The sequence below is a fragment of the Salmo salar genome, chromosome ssa13 (assembly GCF_905237065.1).
Source record: "Salmo salar chromosome ssa13, Ssal_v3.1, whole genome shotgun sequence".
Lineage (NCBI taxonomy): Eukaryota > Metazoa > Chordata > Actinopteri > Salmoniformes > Salmonidae > Salmo > Salmo salar.
The window spans coordinates 8308680-8326500 of NC_059454.1; the positions used below are offsets into that span (position 1 = coordinate 8308680).

General features: G+C 47.3%; 1 protein-coding gene across 1 annotated transcript in view; it reads right to left on the reverse strand.

The window, feature by feature from the left end:
- LOC106566301 (arginine-glutamic acid dipeptide repeats protein-like) overlaps positions 1–12787 on the reverse strand; it is a 291196-nt gene extending 278409 nt beyond the window's left edge. Inside the window, 1 exon segment of the mRNA XM_045692861.1 lies at positions 12160–12787. The gene's annotated coding sequence lies outside the window, so the exon portion shown is untranslated.
- Between the last annotated feature and the right edge of the window lie 5034 nt (positions 12788–17821).

Genomic DNA, 17821 nt, shown 5'->3' on the forward strand with positions numbered 1-17821 from the left:
GTTAAATCGGCTCTAATTAATCGGCCCTAATTAATTGGCCATTACGATTAATCGGTCGACCTCTAATTCAGATAGTCCAAAACCTGAAAACACCGTTCCATCCACACATCTCGGTTGAGGAGATTGTTGTAAGAATTTACAAGATAGACGAACTGAACACGCAAACTGACAAAACTGAAGAGAAAAAAAGACAAGCAGCTCAATGGCGGCAGTAAGACCATTTCGTATTTTTTTTAAAGTCCACCCTCTTCCTGTCCCCTCAATTCTTACAAGGACATTTCCAAACAGATCTCCAAGGCTTTTCAGGAGCAGTGCTGTCCTATTACTAAATACTGCTATTGAACTGTAACCGTCTGGACCTTAAATCTGTGAAAGTCTAGAGGCCTATATTTTGTGTAAACTCTCGAAGCAAATACACTCCAGGTTTCCAGCATTACGATCGTCCAAATGACATCACGAGGGCTATTATCATTAGGTTTACACCCCAAATCTGTGGAAACCAAAAAAAAACACAACAGAGTGAATCTATGGCTTTTCCAAAATGGCATCCTATTCCCAACAAAGTGCACTATTCACAGGGCCCTGGTCAAAAGTAGATAGTGCTGAGCGAGAAACCGAAATGTAGTGTTTTTTTCCTGGTTATTAAACAACTATATTGAACAAAACGCAACAATTTCTAAAGATTTTACTGAGTTACAGTTCATAGAATGAAATCAGTAAAATGAAAAATTATTAGGCCCCAATTTATGGATTTCACATGACTGGGCAGTGGCGCCAGGCCAACCCACTGGGGAGCCAAGCCTACCCAATCAGAATGAGTTTTTCCCCACAAAAGGGCTTTATTGCAGACAGAAATATGCCTCAGATTTCTGGGATCTTTTATTTGAGCTCATGAAACATGGGACCAATACTTTACATGTTGAGTTTATATTTTTGTTCAAATACTTTATCCATTTAGTTACATTTAGTTTTTTTTTGTGAGCTCAAGAGGGGCTGAAGGGAGTTGTATTATTCACTAGGCACATACTCAACCTAGTCCATCACAGAAACGTGGTAATTAACTACAATGACCATAATCCATTACGCCTGTTCTTCCTGTCTGGATAACCTACACACAGACACATGAGAGAGGAATGTAGGCTACACAACACAACTAGCAGAGATAGAGACAGTTTGCGAAGTAGCTTTACACAATTGATAGTTGTAGTAGACGGTAATAAGCAGTCATGAAAGTATGCCTCGTAGTTTGAAGAACTAGTCAAAATATTTAGGTCAGACAGCTCTGCAGGATACTTAGGATGCTACTAACTAGCCGACCTAGCTACTAGCCAGCCGAGCTAGCTACTAGCCAGCCGAGCTAGCTACTAGCCAGCCGAGCTAGCTACTAGCCAGCCACTAGCCAGCCGAGCCAGCCACTAGCCAGCCGAGCCAGCCACTAGCCAGCCGAGCCAGCCACTAGCCAGCCGAGCCAGCCACTAGCCAGCCGAGCCAGCCACTAGCCAGCTACTAGCCGAGCTAAATAGGATGACTAAAAACAGTACAGTATGGGGAGAACAGAGATAACGCTAGATGATTGTCAGGCTGGCTACTACTGTCTGAGCAGAGATGAGATAATAACTTTAAAGGAATTAAAAATAAATTAAAAACAAAGTAATATACACAACTATTTGATCATTATGTCATAGTAATTTCCTCTTTCTATTGATTGACTACCAATGTCAGGGTTCATACACCTGATGACAGATGGAATTTCATGACTTTTAACCAAAATTTACATGACCAACAATTAGCGGATTCTCTATGTACGTATAAAAAGTATGTGGAATGTGGTATCAACACAGTGGCTACTCTCTGATCCCATGTGACCATCTCCTGTCCTTGAGCAAGGCACTTAATCCCCCCAAAAGTACCTGATAGGCTACTGTATAAAACACGTGGTCAGCCCTCAAGACTTTTGATCAAGCCCTGCTCAAACACATCAGAGCCAGTTCATCAATGTCTGGTAGAGCAGCATCAAGTCCTGCTCAAACACAGAGCCAGTTCATCAAGGTCTGGTAGAGCAGCATCAAGTCCTGCTCAAACACAGAGCCAGTTCATCAAGGTCTGGTAGAGCAGCATCAAGCCCTGCTCAAACACATCAGAGCCAGTTCATCAAGGTCTGGTAGAGCAGCATCAAGTCCTGCTCAAACACAGAGCCAGTTCATCAATGTCTGGTAGAGCAGCATCAAGCCCTGCTCAAACACACAGAGCCAGTTCATCAATGTCTGGTAGAGCAGCATCAAGTCCTGCTCAAACACATCAGAGCCAGTTCATCAAGGTCTGGTAGAGCAGCATCAAGCCCTGCTCAAACACAGAGCCAGTTCATCAAGGTCTGGTAGAGCAGCATCAAGTCCTGCTCAAACACAGCCAGTTCATCAATGTCTGGTAGAGCAGCATCAAGCCCTGCTCAAACACAGAGCCAGTTCATCAATGTCTGGTAGAGCAGCATCAAGCCCTGCTCAAACACAGAGCCAGTTCATCAAGGTCTGGTAGAGCAGCATCAAGCCCTGCTCAAACACAGAGCCAGTTCATCAATGTCTGGTAGAGCAGCATCAAGCCCTGCTCAAACACAGAGCCAGTTCATCAAGGTCTGGTAGAGCAGCATCAAGTCCTGCTCAAACACAGAGCCAGTTCATCAAGGTCTGGTAGAGCAGCATCAAGCCCTGCTCAAACACAGCCAGTTCATCAATGTCTGGTAGAGCAGCATCAAGCCCTGCTCAAACACAGAGCCAGTTCATCAAGGTCTGGTAGAGCAGCATCAAGTCCTGCTCAAACACAGAGCCAGTTCATCAATGTCTGGTAGACCAGCATCAAGCCCTGCTCAAACACATCAGAGCCAGTTCATCAAGGTCTGGTAGAGCAGCATCAAGCCCTGCTCAAACACAGAGCCAGTTCATCAAGGTCTGGTAGAGCAGCATCAAGTCCTGCTCAAACACAGAGCCAGTTCATCAATGTCTGGTAGAGCAGCATCAAGCCCTGCTCAAACACAGAGCCAGTTCATCAAGGTCTGGTAGAGCAGCATCAAGTCCTGCTCAAACACAGAGCCAGTTCATCAAGGTCTGGTAGAGCAGCATCAAGTCCTGCTCAAACACAAGAGCCAGTTCATCAATGTCTGGTAGAGCAGCATCAAGTCCTGCTCAAACACAGAGCCAGTTCATCAAGGTCTGGTAGAGCAGCATCAAGCCCTGCTCAAACACAGACCAGTTCATCAAGGTCTGGTAGAGCAGCATCAAGCCCTGCTCAAACACAGAGCCAGTTCATCAATGTCTGGTAGAGCAGCATCAAGTCCTGCTCAAACACAGAGCCAGTTCATCAATGTCTGGTAGAGCAGCATCAAGTCCTGCTCAAACACAGAGCCAGTTCATCAAGGTCTGGTAGAGCAGCATCAAGTCCTGCTCAAACACAGAGCCAGTTCATCAATGTCTGGTAGAGCAGCATCAAGCCCTGCTCAAACACAGAGCCAGTTCATCAATGTCTGGTAGAGCAGCATCAAGCCCTGCTCAAACACAGAGCCAGTTCATCAATGTCTGGTAGAGCAGCATCAAGCCCTGCTCAAACACAGAGCCAGTTCATCAATGTCTGGTAGAGCAGCATCAAGCCCTGCTCAAACACAGAGCCAGTTCATCAAGGTCTGGTAGAGCAGCATCAAGCCCTGCTCAAACACAGAGCCAGTTCATCAAGGTCTGGTAGAGCAGCATCAAGCCCTGCTCAAACACAGAGCCAGTTCATCAAGGTCTGGTAGAGCAGCATCAAGTCCTGCTCAAACACAGCCAGTTCATCAATGTCTGGTAGAGCAGCATCAAGCCCTGCTCAAACACAGAGCCAGTTCATCAAGGTCTGGTAGAGCAGCATCAAGCCCTGCTCAAACACAGAGCCAGTTCATCAATGTCTGGTAGAGCAGCATCAAGCCCTGCTCAAACACAGAGCCAGTTCATCAATGTCTGGTAGAGCAGCATCAAGCCCTGCTCAAACACAGAGCCAGTTCATCAAGGTCCGGTTGAGCAGCTAATTTATAAAAAGTGCTTTGCTAGAGGGGAATACAAGCCTGCACACCCATCATCTCTCCTGGAGGATGGTCGACCACCCATCATCTCTCCTGGAGGATGGTCGACCACCCATCATCTCTCCTGGAGGATGGTCGACCACCCATCATCTCTCCTGGAGGATGGTCGACCACCCATCATCTCTCCTGGAGGATGGTCGACCACCCATCATCTCTCCTGGAGGATGGTCGACCACCCATCATCTCTCCTGGAGGATGGTCGACCACCTTTGATGTAAAACATTTCAACATTACAAACAAATACGTTTCATGCCTTTTGAAATAATTTGCTCATTCAATATATCAAAGATCAAATGGCTATGATAGGCTACAAATCTTTTCATTCAGATGAAGCAAGCCAACAAATTGTCTTCAGGAAATGTAGCTTTTCTAGTGTAGTCATATTTATCTTAGCAAGTGTTTACTTTGCAACTCAATAGATGCTAGTCAGCCTGCAATGTCCCATACATTGGATGCCCAACTGGAAGTATCTACAAAACAAATGTTAATGGCAGATAATCCGAAGAAAAAAAAATTGATTCACAAATTATTATTTTAAGTCACATTAATTGATTCACCGCGATTGAACCGAATCCCAACTAATACAATGGTGAAGTGAATCCTTCAATCATAAATCAACAATGTCAATAATCGCGAGTGTCGGTGGAAAGTTTTTTTTGGGACATGAAATTACGAAAATGTTTAACTAGAGGGTACAACATGTGTTTGAAATGGCTACCTAGTTATTATTCTGATCTCTATCATATTTTATAGGCTAAAAGGTCATGTTCCCTGAATTTATTTGTATTATTATTATTATTATTCTGTTCAAATTCCAGCGCACGTTTACTGTGAACACTGAGGCTGTATCCCGCTTTAAGTTATAGTTTCAGACAGTGGTCAAGTAGGCTACTGTGGCTATTTGATCATAATGTAGGCCTACCAGAGAAGCCTACCATCAAAAACAATGGAGAAAATGCATCCCATAACATTTTAACATGGAAATAGCTGTTCTATCATTCAGCAAGAACCTACTTTACAAAATAAAATGCATTATTATTCCCATACCATTATTACAGAGAACCAGACAAATTATGCTACCCTCTGCCTATTGGCTACTTAGCTTATTCAAGCCTGTATCAAAATATAACACCGCCCCTTTTAAGACAAAATAATTACCTGACTGGCTTTTCAAAGATGCCTAGAAATGCACACATTTTGTGCTCTTGTAAGAAGAAATCACTCCCCTATTGCTGACTACAATTGATCTATAACCGGGCTAAAAACTAGCAAAGGATATGAACAAAGTGTGCACACGTAGCTACATGCAGCTCTTGCTGTGATTCAAAACAAGCGCATCTACTCACGACCGCTCATGCTGTTAACACAGTCCAGTTCAAAGTAAATGGCACAGATCCATATATGGCAATGGTCTCCCCCTCCTCGAGCAACGGCCCGCTGTCTCCCCCTCCTCGAGCAACGGCCCACTGTCTCCCAAAAGTGCAGGTTATGCCAAACTGACGCACTAAAATTTCATTTCTATCCTGGCTGATATACTTGATTTTTATTTGATTGATAAAATATTTAAAAACTGTGCCTAAATAAATTACATTAACAGATATTAAATGAAATGTCCAAAACTTTTCGGATTTTATCATTTTCCTACATTTTTCCAGGCCTGGAAAACACAATTTTAAAGTTCCATGATTTTTCCATGATTTTCATGACTGTACAAATCCTGCAACGAAATGGAATGTTTTCAATGTTTTAGGAAACTGAGTGTTTTTTTACCTTTATTTTAAACAGGGATGACAGAGACCTGGGTCTCTTTTACAAATGCAACATACACACCACATAAAAATACACATTATACCCAACACACACACGCTAAAACACAAAAACACAGTCATGGAAAACACAAATAAAAATACAGAAATCACCCAGAAAAACAGCATTAAAAGTAGTACACTTTGTAGGTATTAGGGTGCCATTTAGGATGAAGACTATGAATCACAGACCAGATGTAAGCTAACCCAAACCCACTGATAGACCAGACAAGGAGGCAATTCTTATTGAGATGACCTAATGAGTGAGTTGGAAAAACAACCAAAACGGAAAGAACGAATGAGAGTGGAGGCCACCGGGGGTCACATCAATTACAGCTTCTCTAATTCCTTAACTGTTACATCACACTGTTCAAAACCGACTGGCTGACTGACTGACTGACTGACTGGCTGACAGAGAGAGAGACTGACTGACAGAGAGAGACTGACTGACTGACTGACAGAGAGAGAGACTGACTGACAGAGAGAGACTGACTGGCTGACTGGCTGGCTGACAGAGAGAGAGACTGACTGACAGAGAGAGAGAGACTGACTGGCTGGCAGACTGACAGAGATCATTCTACTGGTGAGGAGAAACCACTGAACAACCATCAGAGACACTGACTGACTGACTGACTGACTGACTGACTGACAGAGAGAGAGACTGACTGACAGAGAGAGACTGACTGGCTGGCTGACAGAGAGAGAGACTGACTGACAGAGAGAGACTGACTGACTGACTGACTGAGAGAGACTGACTGGCTGACTGGCTGGCTGACAGAGAGAGAGACTGACTGGCTGACTGGCTGGCTGACAGAGAGAGAGACTGACTGGCTGACTGGCTGGCTGGCAGACTGACTGACTGACTGACTGAGCAGACTGACTGGCTGACTGACAGAGAGAGAGACTGACTGGCTGACTGGCTGGCTGGCAGACTGACAGAGAGAGAGACTGACTGGCTGACTGGCTGGCTGGCAGACTGACAGAGAGAGAGACTGACTGGCTGACTGGCTGGCTGGCAGACTGACAGAGAGAGACTGACTGACTGACTGACTGACAGAGAAAGAGACTGACTGACTGACTGGCTGACTAGAGAGAGAGACTGACTGGCTGACTGACTGACAGAGAGAGAGACTGACTGGCTGACTGACTGACAGAGAGAGACTGACTGGCTGACTGACTGACTGACAGAGAGAGACTGACTGGCTGACTGACTGACTGAGAGAGAGACTGACTGGCTGACTGACTGACTGACTGACAGACAGAGAGACTGACTGACTGACAGAGACACTGACTGACTGACTGACGAGAGAGAGACTGACTGGCTGACTGACTGACTGGCTGACTGACTGACTGACTGACTGACTGACTGACAGACAGAGAGAGACACTGACTGACTGACTGACTGACTGACAGAGAGACTGACTGACTGACAGAGAGACTGACTGACTGACTGAGAGACTGACTGACTGACTGACTGACAGAGAGAGAGAGAGATCATTATATTGGTGAGGAGAAACCACTGAACAACCAACAGAGACAAGACAAAGGAATGGGTGGTCGAGAGTCAGTTAGGAATCAGTTTGTAGCTTTAAAAAAGGGCCTTGATAAAAATAAAATGATATATATATATAAACAAAATAGAGGGGACAACAAATATGGTGTAATCCTAAAGTGTGCCATGACGGGGATAGATTAAATAACGTTTCCTCAACATCCAGTCAACCTTTCAGCTGCCCGTCTCCCAGCAGTTACTGAACCAATGCATTACAACGTTACCCTTTAACATTACCCACTTTATGAAGAACCCCTCTGTGCGTGCGTGCGTGCGTGTAAAATAGCATACTTGTATAGTGCACATTGTCTCTGGCCAGACTACTAGTTACATAGTGTTGTTATGACGACAAGATTTGTTACTTCTGTGAAAGTGCTTACTATGCTGTAGGTCTGCTATATGAACTTACTCAGCATAGTGTAAACTAATATTATACATCAAGTTTCATTACCACACACATTATCAATTCTAATTATCACAACGCTTAAAACACACACACACACACACACACACACACACACACACACACACACACACACACACACACACACACACACACACACACACACACACACACACGGGATAGCCCAGAGCTGACTATGACAACTCTAAAACGTGTCTTAAAAACCCTGTCTTGAGAAGAAAACCCATTTTGAACCCTCCATGTGGTCCCCAGGGGTCAGGCCTCATCCGGTTCGGGAAACTAACAGTCAATTGAATCAGAGAGGAAGAGGTCATGTGTCCTAATGGAGTAGCTAGCTAGTACACAAGGGAAGTGTAGTGCTGCAGTACGGGTGGAGGGCGCTAACGACTGTGCGGCTATTCCTCTCAGTCATACATGCAGGTACCTTTGAACTCAAGGTGGGAGCTAAGTAACAGTGAACAACATAGCCACATTTTACACTTGATAGATGCCACCAAAAAAAGTTACAAATATAATATTTTGTAATATGTACGAAGTGACCCTGATTCTATAGTTACAGGGGACCAAATACGACACAGGAAGTGTACAGGGTCATCTTGATTTCCTATATCCATTATCTCTAGACTCTAGCACTGGTGCTATGCATTAGTTAGCCAAGTCGTCTGTGTCCCAAATGGCACCCTATTCCCTATATAGTGCACTACTTTTGAGGGCCCTGGTCAACAGTAGTGCCCTATAAAAAAGAATAGGATGCCTTTAGGGCTGCTCTCAGTACTCTCCTCCTCCTCTTCCCTCTCTGGTGGATTAATCACATCAGAATCATTAAGCTGCTAGAGGTCAGTGCTCAGTTAACAGGCTAACAGGCTAACAGGCTAACAGGCTAACAGACAGACAGACTGCAGTCATATAGTCTCACAGGAAACACTGTGACCATCTACTCAATTAACCTATTAACATTACAGAGTTCATATTAGACAACACATATTCAAAAAACATTATTTTTTTTAAACGACAGACAGTGATTTCTAGACAAGATGAAATACTACTTCCCCTCTTTGATTTGACTAATAATAGCCTAACTAATCTAAAAGCAATCTTCCTACTATGAGGCCTAGTCAGTCAGTTTGTCAATATCCTGTGGATGTGACCACTGACTGCACTCCAGTCACACTCAGTCATTTTTATAAAATCAACAATCACTTCCTCTTCCTAGTAGGCCTGGCCTATACATAACCAATCAGATAAGATGACTGAAGTCTACCGATCTACTACAGGACAAGACACATACTGCTGTTGTCTGTTGTCTGATATAGCTACCTACTATGACCAATATCAGGGGGTTCACTAGGATCTAAACTAGAAAGCAAACCCTCCATTTGTCCAATTAAAACTCTGTTTGGATTAATGATTACACAACAGATAACAGTAAAAAGACTAATACTGTAGTCTAGGACTGACAGGCCCCACCCCCCACTGAATACTGTAGTCTAGGACTGACAGGCCCCACCCCCCACTGAATACTGTAGTCTAGGACTGACAGGCCCCACCCCCCACTGAATACTGTAGTCTAGGACTGACAGGCCCCACCCCCCCACTGAATACTGTATTCTAGGACTGACAGGCCCCACCCCCCACTGAATACTGTAGTCTAGGACTGACAGGCCCCACCCCCCACTGAATACTGTAGTCTAGGACTGACAGGCCCCACCCCCCACTGAATACTGTAGTCTAGGACTGACAGGCCCCACCCCCCACTGAATACTGTATTCTAGGACTGACAGGCCCCACCCCCCACTGAATACTGTAGTCTAGGACTGACAGGCCCCACCCCCCACTGAATACTGTATTCTAGGACTGACAGGCCCCACCCCCCACTGAATACTGTAGTCTAGGACTGACAGGCCCCACCCCCCACCGAATACTGTATTCTAGGACTGACAGGCCCCACCCCCCACTGAATACTAGGACTGACAGGCCCCACCCCCCACCGAATACTGTAGTCTAGGACTGACAGGCCCCACCCCCCACTGAATACTGTAGTCTAGGACTGACAGGCCCCATCCCCCACTGAATACTGTATTCTAGGACTGACAGGCCCCACCCCCCCACTGAATACTGTATTCTAGGACTGACAGGCCCCACCCCCCACCGAATACTGTATTCTAGGACTGACAGGCCCCACCCCCCACTGAATACTGTATTCTAGGACTGACAGGCCCCACCCCCCACTGAATACTGTATTCTAGGACTGACAGGCCCCACCCCCCCACTGAATACTGTATTCTAGGACTGACAGGCCCCACCCCCCACTGAATACTGTATTCTAGGACTGACAGGCCCCACCCCCCACTGAATACTGTATTCTAGGACTGACAGGCCCCACCCCCCACTGAATACTGTAGTCTAGGACTGACAGGCCCCACCCCCCACTGAATACTGTATTCTAGGACTGACAGGCCCCACCCCCCACTGAATACTGTATTCTAGGACTGACAGGCCCCACCCCCCACTGAATACTGTAGTCTAGGACTGACAGGCCCCACCCCCCACTGAATACTGTATTCTAGGACTGACAGGCCCCACCCCCCACTGAATACTGTATTCTAGGACTGACAGGCCCCACCCCCCACTGAATACTGTAGTCTAGGACTGACAGGCCCCACCCCCCACTGAATACTGTATTCTAGGACTGACAGGCCCCACCCCACACTGAATACTGTAGTCTAGGACTGACAGGCCCCACCCCCCACTGAATACTGTATTCTAGGACTGACAGGCCCCACCCCCCACTGAATACTGTATTCTAGGACTGACAGGCCCCACCCCCCACTGAATACTGTATTCTAGGACTGACAGGCCCCATCCCCCACTGAATACTGTATTCTAGGACTGACAGGCCCCACCCCCCACTGAATACTGTATTCTAGGACTGACAGGCCCCATCCCCCACTGAATACTGTATTCTAGGACTGACAGGCCCCACCCCCCACTGAATACTGTATTCTAGGACTGACAGGCCCCACCAACACCAACAGACCCCTACAGCTTTTTTTAATTCTCTCTACAGCGAGGAGAGCTGCATGTGCTGGGGCCACACAGGTCACAGCCTCCGAAGGGAGGGAGGGCTGCTGTGTAGGGAGAGGGGGGAGGGAGGGCTGCTGTGTAGGGAGAGGGAGGGAGGGAGGGCTGCTGTGTAGGGAGAGGGAGGGCTGCTGTGTAGGGAGAGGGAGGGCTGCTGTGTAGGGAGAGGGAGGGCTGCTGTGTAGGGAGAGGGAGGGAGGGCTGCTGTGTAGGGAGAGGGAGGGAGGGCTGCTGTGTAGGGAGAGGGAGGGAGGGCTGCTGTGTAGGGAGAGGGAGGGAGGGCTGCTGTGTAGGGAGAGGGAGGGAGGGCTGCTGTGTAGGGGGTCTGTTTCATGTGCTAGTTCATTTTCACCAGTTAAACCATAAAACACACCTTTTCTATCCTTGTATTTATTGTCTGTATTTGTATGCTTGATGATATGTGTTAATGTACACAGAACTGAACACCACATTTCCCCCATGGGGTTAATAAAGTAATTCATTATCTTATCCATCTTAGTATATAACTGATGAAGCAGATATACAATTAACCTACAACCTCTATCCCATAATGACCTTCTGTAAACAATAACTAGGTCATATTCAATTTCTCATAAACAGTTAGGGGATTCCCCCCCCAAAGCATGGTAGGCCCTTTGTGTTGATGATTACAGTAATCGTTTTCATTTGATCTTCACACATCACAGAAACAAAGTGTGTGCATACAAATTAGATTGTCAAACTCCAATAGTGATGATTAGTAGTTGGGTTGGAAAACTATACAACTTCAAAAGTAGCCTACACATATACATATTGAAATGTTAGCTAGTAAACCTATTAAAAACAATAGTACAGTTTAAACCCCGTTAAAAGGCCAGGTTTGTGATTACTATGTCTGTTCCTCTCTCCAGTGTGCTCAGTGGAACAAGTTTCACAACAATGCTGCCAACTTTCAGCTCGTTACAACAGACAAAAACATTTGACTCTAGGTCACACGGGCTACCCCCCCCCCTCCACTTCCAACTACTGTAACTATAATATCATAACAGCCACACTTGTAGTAAAAAATAATAATAATAAAAAAATTAAAAAAAATGTAACGACAAAATGTAACTGGTGTTTTAATGTAATTAACTCGTCCCAACATTCCATCTGTTTACCCCCCCCTCTCCCCTTTTTAACCCCCCCTCTCCCCTTTTTATAGTCAGATACTCACCCGCCAGTCTGCTGACTCTAGACTTCCAAAGCAACCGCCGCAAACAACTTCAAAAAAGCAGATCCTCGCCAAGGACAACCATGCAGAATGAACTCCGTGTGCTGAGCCAAGTCCAAGAAACCAGAGGGTTGAAACAAATCCGGTACATACACTTTTATCCTTTTAGCTGCTACACAGGAAAACCGCCACTCTTTGCCTCAACAAAAGACGGCCTGCACTCACTTTGATCATGTAATCACGTACAAATCGTCGAGGCAGCCTTTTTTTCTTCTCAGAAAACACACCCACGGTTTGCCTTCGTTTCCCCTTTTTTTTCCGCCGTGGTGTAGTTCCTTTATCTTGCGCGTTGAAAAGTATCTCGGTTAGATTGAGAGGTCTAGTTCGGGAAGGTAGGAAATCATTAAGTTCGCCTTTCGTTCACAGCCTCTGCTTCCTTTTTTTTTCTTCTTCTTCTTCCACACACACGCTCTCCCCCTCCTCCTCCTCGCTCCCCCTTTCATATGCACACATTCCACGTTCCCTCTCTCTCTCTCTCTCTCTCTCTCTCTCTCTCTCTCTCTGTAGGCTGTACCCCCCTTCAGCTGTTCAACAGACACATCCACATGGCCGAGCTAGTCTTTCTTTAACCAGACACTAGTTTAGGAGAATACACCCCCCCCCCCCCAACAATAAAACACCGAGCAAAACAAAAACATGGTGTGGATTCTGCTGCTCGCCGGTGGTGTAGGAGAGGACAAAGGAGAGGCGAGGAACGCCAATGGGGACGGTGTGTAATTGATAGTCGGGTGATTATAATTTATTACTGTGTTATTAAAAAAATTATAAATAAAAAAAACTGCATCGGTAAGCAAGATGTACAGCATGTAACGTACCCCTACCGGGCAAGATCAAGCGTTCATTTTACATGGCAGCTGTGTGTGTGTGTAAGGTACAATACTCCAATGATGATGAGCCTCTTGCTGCCCCACACAGCACTGCACACACACACCAATACACCTCCAAATTACGCCCCAACTAAAGGGAAAAGAAGACTGGACTGGATGAATACAATAAACTATTATTATCATATTATATATGGTTTGGAAATTCATCTGCCAACTCACTCACAGCCTAGTGTTTACTCCTGAGATTTATAGTAATGAGCATTGTGGGGACATTAAGTAAGGGGATTACAATATTGGTGTTTGATTCATGATCAGTGTTAAAACCATGCAGTGGACAGAGAGAGAGAGAGAGAGATGTAAAATACATGGAAGGTAATGTAGAGGAGGATGTGCCCCTGTGTGTGTGGAAGCTGCTCTCTCGTTCTGATTCTCTTTCTAATTTGCATTTGTCCATAATGAGTTAATGAGTCTCTCCAGCCCATTCAGAGTGGCAGAGATCTTACAATTTAAGTGAGAATTTACACCAGTGGGGAAAACGTAGAAAGAACATTAACCTTTTATGCAGGTTTGTGTGACCTGAAACAGCAGTGACAAGAGTAGAGATAAACGATGCCGTGAGCCCCCCTGGCTGATGTGGATTGGCTGTTCCACCAGGATTGTATTCATTTGGGTACACCGTAGCAAAAACGTTTTTAATGTTTCCCAGTGGAAAATGAAAACAATCATTTGTTATTGGTCAAGTCCAGGTAGTCCCTGCTGTTTCAGTTTTGTTTAATTCCGTTTGGTGCCTAATGAACAAGGCCCTGGCTCTCTCTCTGTCTCCCTCTCTCCCTCCCCCTCTCGCTCTCCCTCTCTCTCCCTGCGATGAGATCCCATTATCAGCCGGCTGAAAAAAATCCGCCTCCAGGATTTCACAGCTCCTCTGTTTATTGCATGGCTCTGTCAAGTTGGCCACCATTAAAAAGCTAGGTAATGAAGAGAGACAAGCGATGCAGTTACAAGCACAGCACTCTACACTCCCGAGCATTATCTGGGAAGCTGACTACATCCATTTGATTCTGTTCGCCATTCCAACAGCCCATCACAATGCCTTCTCCCTGAGCAGTGAGCAGCTAACTGTTATATACTACATCTGATGCAGTGCCTTGTCCCCCGTGTGAAGAAACCGGGTTACTTTGTATACTGTTGTTTTTTGAATTCAGTTTGATGTGCATCGAAACATGATTGTGCTTTACCAAATTAAAAAAATGGTCCATTATATGACGTGTTACATTTCCATGTGGAATTAAGGGGGGATAATATATCTCATAGAAGCTAGTGCAAATACACGCAGTAGAGAAATACAAGACTCATATACCAACTGCCATTTCCAATAATAAAGAAATTCCCCATGAAGTGTAGCCACATCAAGCTAGAGTGTCCAGAGTCACACATAGTAACCAACAGACATGTGCGTGGGTGGGTGTGCACATGTGGCAGTGACAAAGACCAGTCCTTTTATTTCCTGTCTGTGTCAGCCATCAAAGTAACTAAGACCAGTCCTTTTATTTCCTGTGTGTGTCAGCCATCCAGGTGACAAAGACCAGTCCTTTTATTTCCTGTCTGTGTCAGCCATCAAAGTAACTAAGACCAGTCCTTTTATTTCCTGTGTGTGTCAGCCATCCAGGTGACAAAGACCAGTCCTTTTATTTCCTGTGTGTGTCAGCCATCCAGGTGACAAAGACCAGTCCTTTTATTTCCTGTCTGTGTCAGCCATCCAGGTGACAAAGACCAGTCCTTTTATTTCCTGTCTGTGTCAGCCATCCAGGTGACAAAGACCAGTCCTTTTATTTCCTGTCTGTGTCAGCCATCCAGGTGACAAAGACCAGTCCTTTTATTTCCTGTCTGTGTCAGCCATCCAGGTGGCAAAGACCAGTCATTTTATTTCCTGTCTGTGTCAGCCATCCAGGTGACAAAGACCAGTCCTTTTATTTCCTGTCTGTGTCAGCCATCCAGGTGACAAAGACCAGTCCTTTTATTTCCTGTCTGTGTCAGCCATCCAGGTGACAAAGACCAGTCCTTTTATTTCCTGTCTGTGTCAGCCATCCAGGTGACAAAGACCAGTCCTTTTATTTCCTGTCTGTGTCAGCCATCCAGGTGGCAAAGACCAGTCCTTTTATTTCCTGTCTGTGTCAGCCATCCAGGTTAACAGATTCTGTATCTGTACCTTTATAATTGTCAATAATTAATGTCTTAAACAAAAAGCTGCTAATGCACCAAGATATTTACCTGATTCAGCCTCACTGGAGAGAAACAAGCTGTTGAGAGCCGACACCGATCCTCGCCCGGTGTGTGTGTGTGTGTGTGAGAGAGAGCGAGAGAGATCGAGAGGACAAGAGCGCAAAATAAAGTGCTGCTCGACAACACAAATAAGTCAGCTATAGCTGAAACAACAGAAAAGGTGACATGGATGAGCGAGCCAAGCTTCTGAGAGGGTCTTGTCTGCATCCCAAACGGTACCCTATTCCCTATCTAGTACGCTACTTTTGACCAGAGCCTTATGAGCCCTGGTTAAAAGTAGTGCACTATAATTAGGGAATAGGGTGCCATTTGGGATGTGGCCAGAGACTTGGCAGCGAGGCCTCAGAGGCCTAGCCTCCTAAGCACTCAGTTCTAGTAACTTCATTTAATCCATTCACCAGGGATGACCAGACAAAGAGAGAGAGAGAGAGAGAAAAACAGCCTTGTAAAACAGGAGAGAAAGAAGGAGACATCAGAGGCTTTGATTTCCTCCAACACATGACTCAATCTTAACAATATAACGTGCTGACTGGCAAGTAGCTACAAAGTTACATTTTTGCACTATTTCCTAAATAGTGCACTATGTTGACCAGAGCCCTATGGTGCCCTATATATAGAAGAGGGAGCCATTTGGGACTCAACCGGTCAGTCAGATGTAGAACTATACATTACGTTGGTCTTGGATTGCCATTTTCCAGGCACAGTCAGACAATATTTTATGGGAAGTTAGTCAAGGTTCCTCTGAATGATATTAATTCAGGATCTCTGAGAGTGAAAGGGGGAGAGAGCTTTTCAAGAAAACAGAACAGCTTGATGACTCTCCCCCCTCCGTGTCTCTCTCTCTCGCCCCTCCGTGTCTCTCTCCCCCCTCCGTGTCTCTCTCTCTCGCCCCTCCGTGTCTCTCTCTCCCCTCCGTGTCTCTCTCGCCCCCTCCGTGTCTCTCTCTCGCCCCCTCCGTGTCTCTCTCGCCCCCTCCGTGTCTCTCTCGCCCCCTCCGTGTCTCTCTCGCCCCCTCCGTATCTCTCTCGCCCCCTCCGTATCTCTCTCTCTCTCTCCATCTCTCTCTTGCTTGATGACTCTCCCCCCTCCGTGTCTCTCTCTCTCGCCCCTCCGTGTCTCTCTCCCCCCTCCGTATCTCTCTATCTCTCTCTCCATCTCTCTCTCCCCCTCCGTGTCTCTCTCCCCCTCCGTATCTCTCTCGCCCCTCCGTGTCTCTCGCCCCCCTCCGTGTCTCTCTCGCCCCCTCCGTGTCTCTCTCGCCCCCTCCGTATCTCTCGCCCCCTCCGTATCTCTCTCGGCCCCTCCGTATCTCTCTCGCCCCCCTCCGTATCTCTCTCGCCCCCTCCGTTATCTCTCTCGCCCCTCCGTCTCTCTCTCTCCCCCTCCGTCTCTCTCTCTCCCCCTCCGTATCTCTCTCGCCCCCTCCGTGTCTCTCTCCCCCCTCCGTGTCTCTCTCCCCCTCCGTGTCTCTCTCCCCCCTCCGTGTCTCTCTCCCCCTCCGTGTCTCTCTCCCCCCTCCGTGTCTCTCTCGCCCCCTCCGTATCTCTCTCGCCCCCTCCGTATCTCTCTCGCCCCCTCCGTATCTCTCTCGCCCCTCCGTGTCTCTCTCGCCCCCTCCGTGTCTCTCTCGCCCCCTCCGTATCTCTCTCGCCCCCTCCGTATCTCTCTCTCTCTCCATCTCTCTCTCCCCCTCCGTGTCTCTCTCCCCCCTCCGTATCTCTCTCGCCCCCTCCGTATCTCTCGCCCCCCTCCGTATCTCTCTCGCCCCCTCCGTATCTCTCTCGCCCCCTCCGTATCTCTCTCGCCCCCTCCGTATCTCTCTCGCCCCCTCCGTATCTCTCTCGCCCCTCCGTCTCTCTCTCTGCCCCTCCGTCTCTCTCTCTCCCCCTCCGTATCTCTCTCGCCCCCTCCGTCTCTCTCTCGCCCCCCTCCGTGTCTCTCTCGCCCCCTCCGTGTCTCTCTCGCCCCCTCCGTGTCTCTCTCGCCCCCTCCGTGTCTCTCTCGCCCCTCTCTCTCTCTCTCTCTCTCTCTCTCACCCCTCCGTATCTCTCTCGCCCCCTCCGTATCTCTCTCGCCCCCTCCGTCTCTCTCTCGCCCCTCCGTCTCTCTCTCGCCCCCTCCGTCTCTCTCTCTCCCCCTCCGTGTCTCTCTCGCCCCCTCCGTGTCTCTCTCCCCCCTCCGTGTCTCTCTCCCCCCTCCGTGTCTCTCTCCCCCCTCCGTATCTCTCTCTCTCTCTCTCCATCTCTCTCCCCCCTCCGTGTCTCTCTCGCCCCCTCCGTATCTCTCTCGCCCCCTCCGTATCTCTCTCTCCCCCTCCGTATCTCTCTCTCCCCCTCCGTCTCTCTCTCGCCCCCTCCGTCTCTCTCTCGCCCCCTCCGTCTCTCTCTCCCCCCTCCGTGTCTCTCTCGCCCCCTCCGTGTCTCTCTCGCCCCTCTCTCTCTCTCTCTCTCTCTCTCCCCCCTCCGTATCTCTCTCGCCCCCTCCGTATCTCTCTCGCC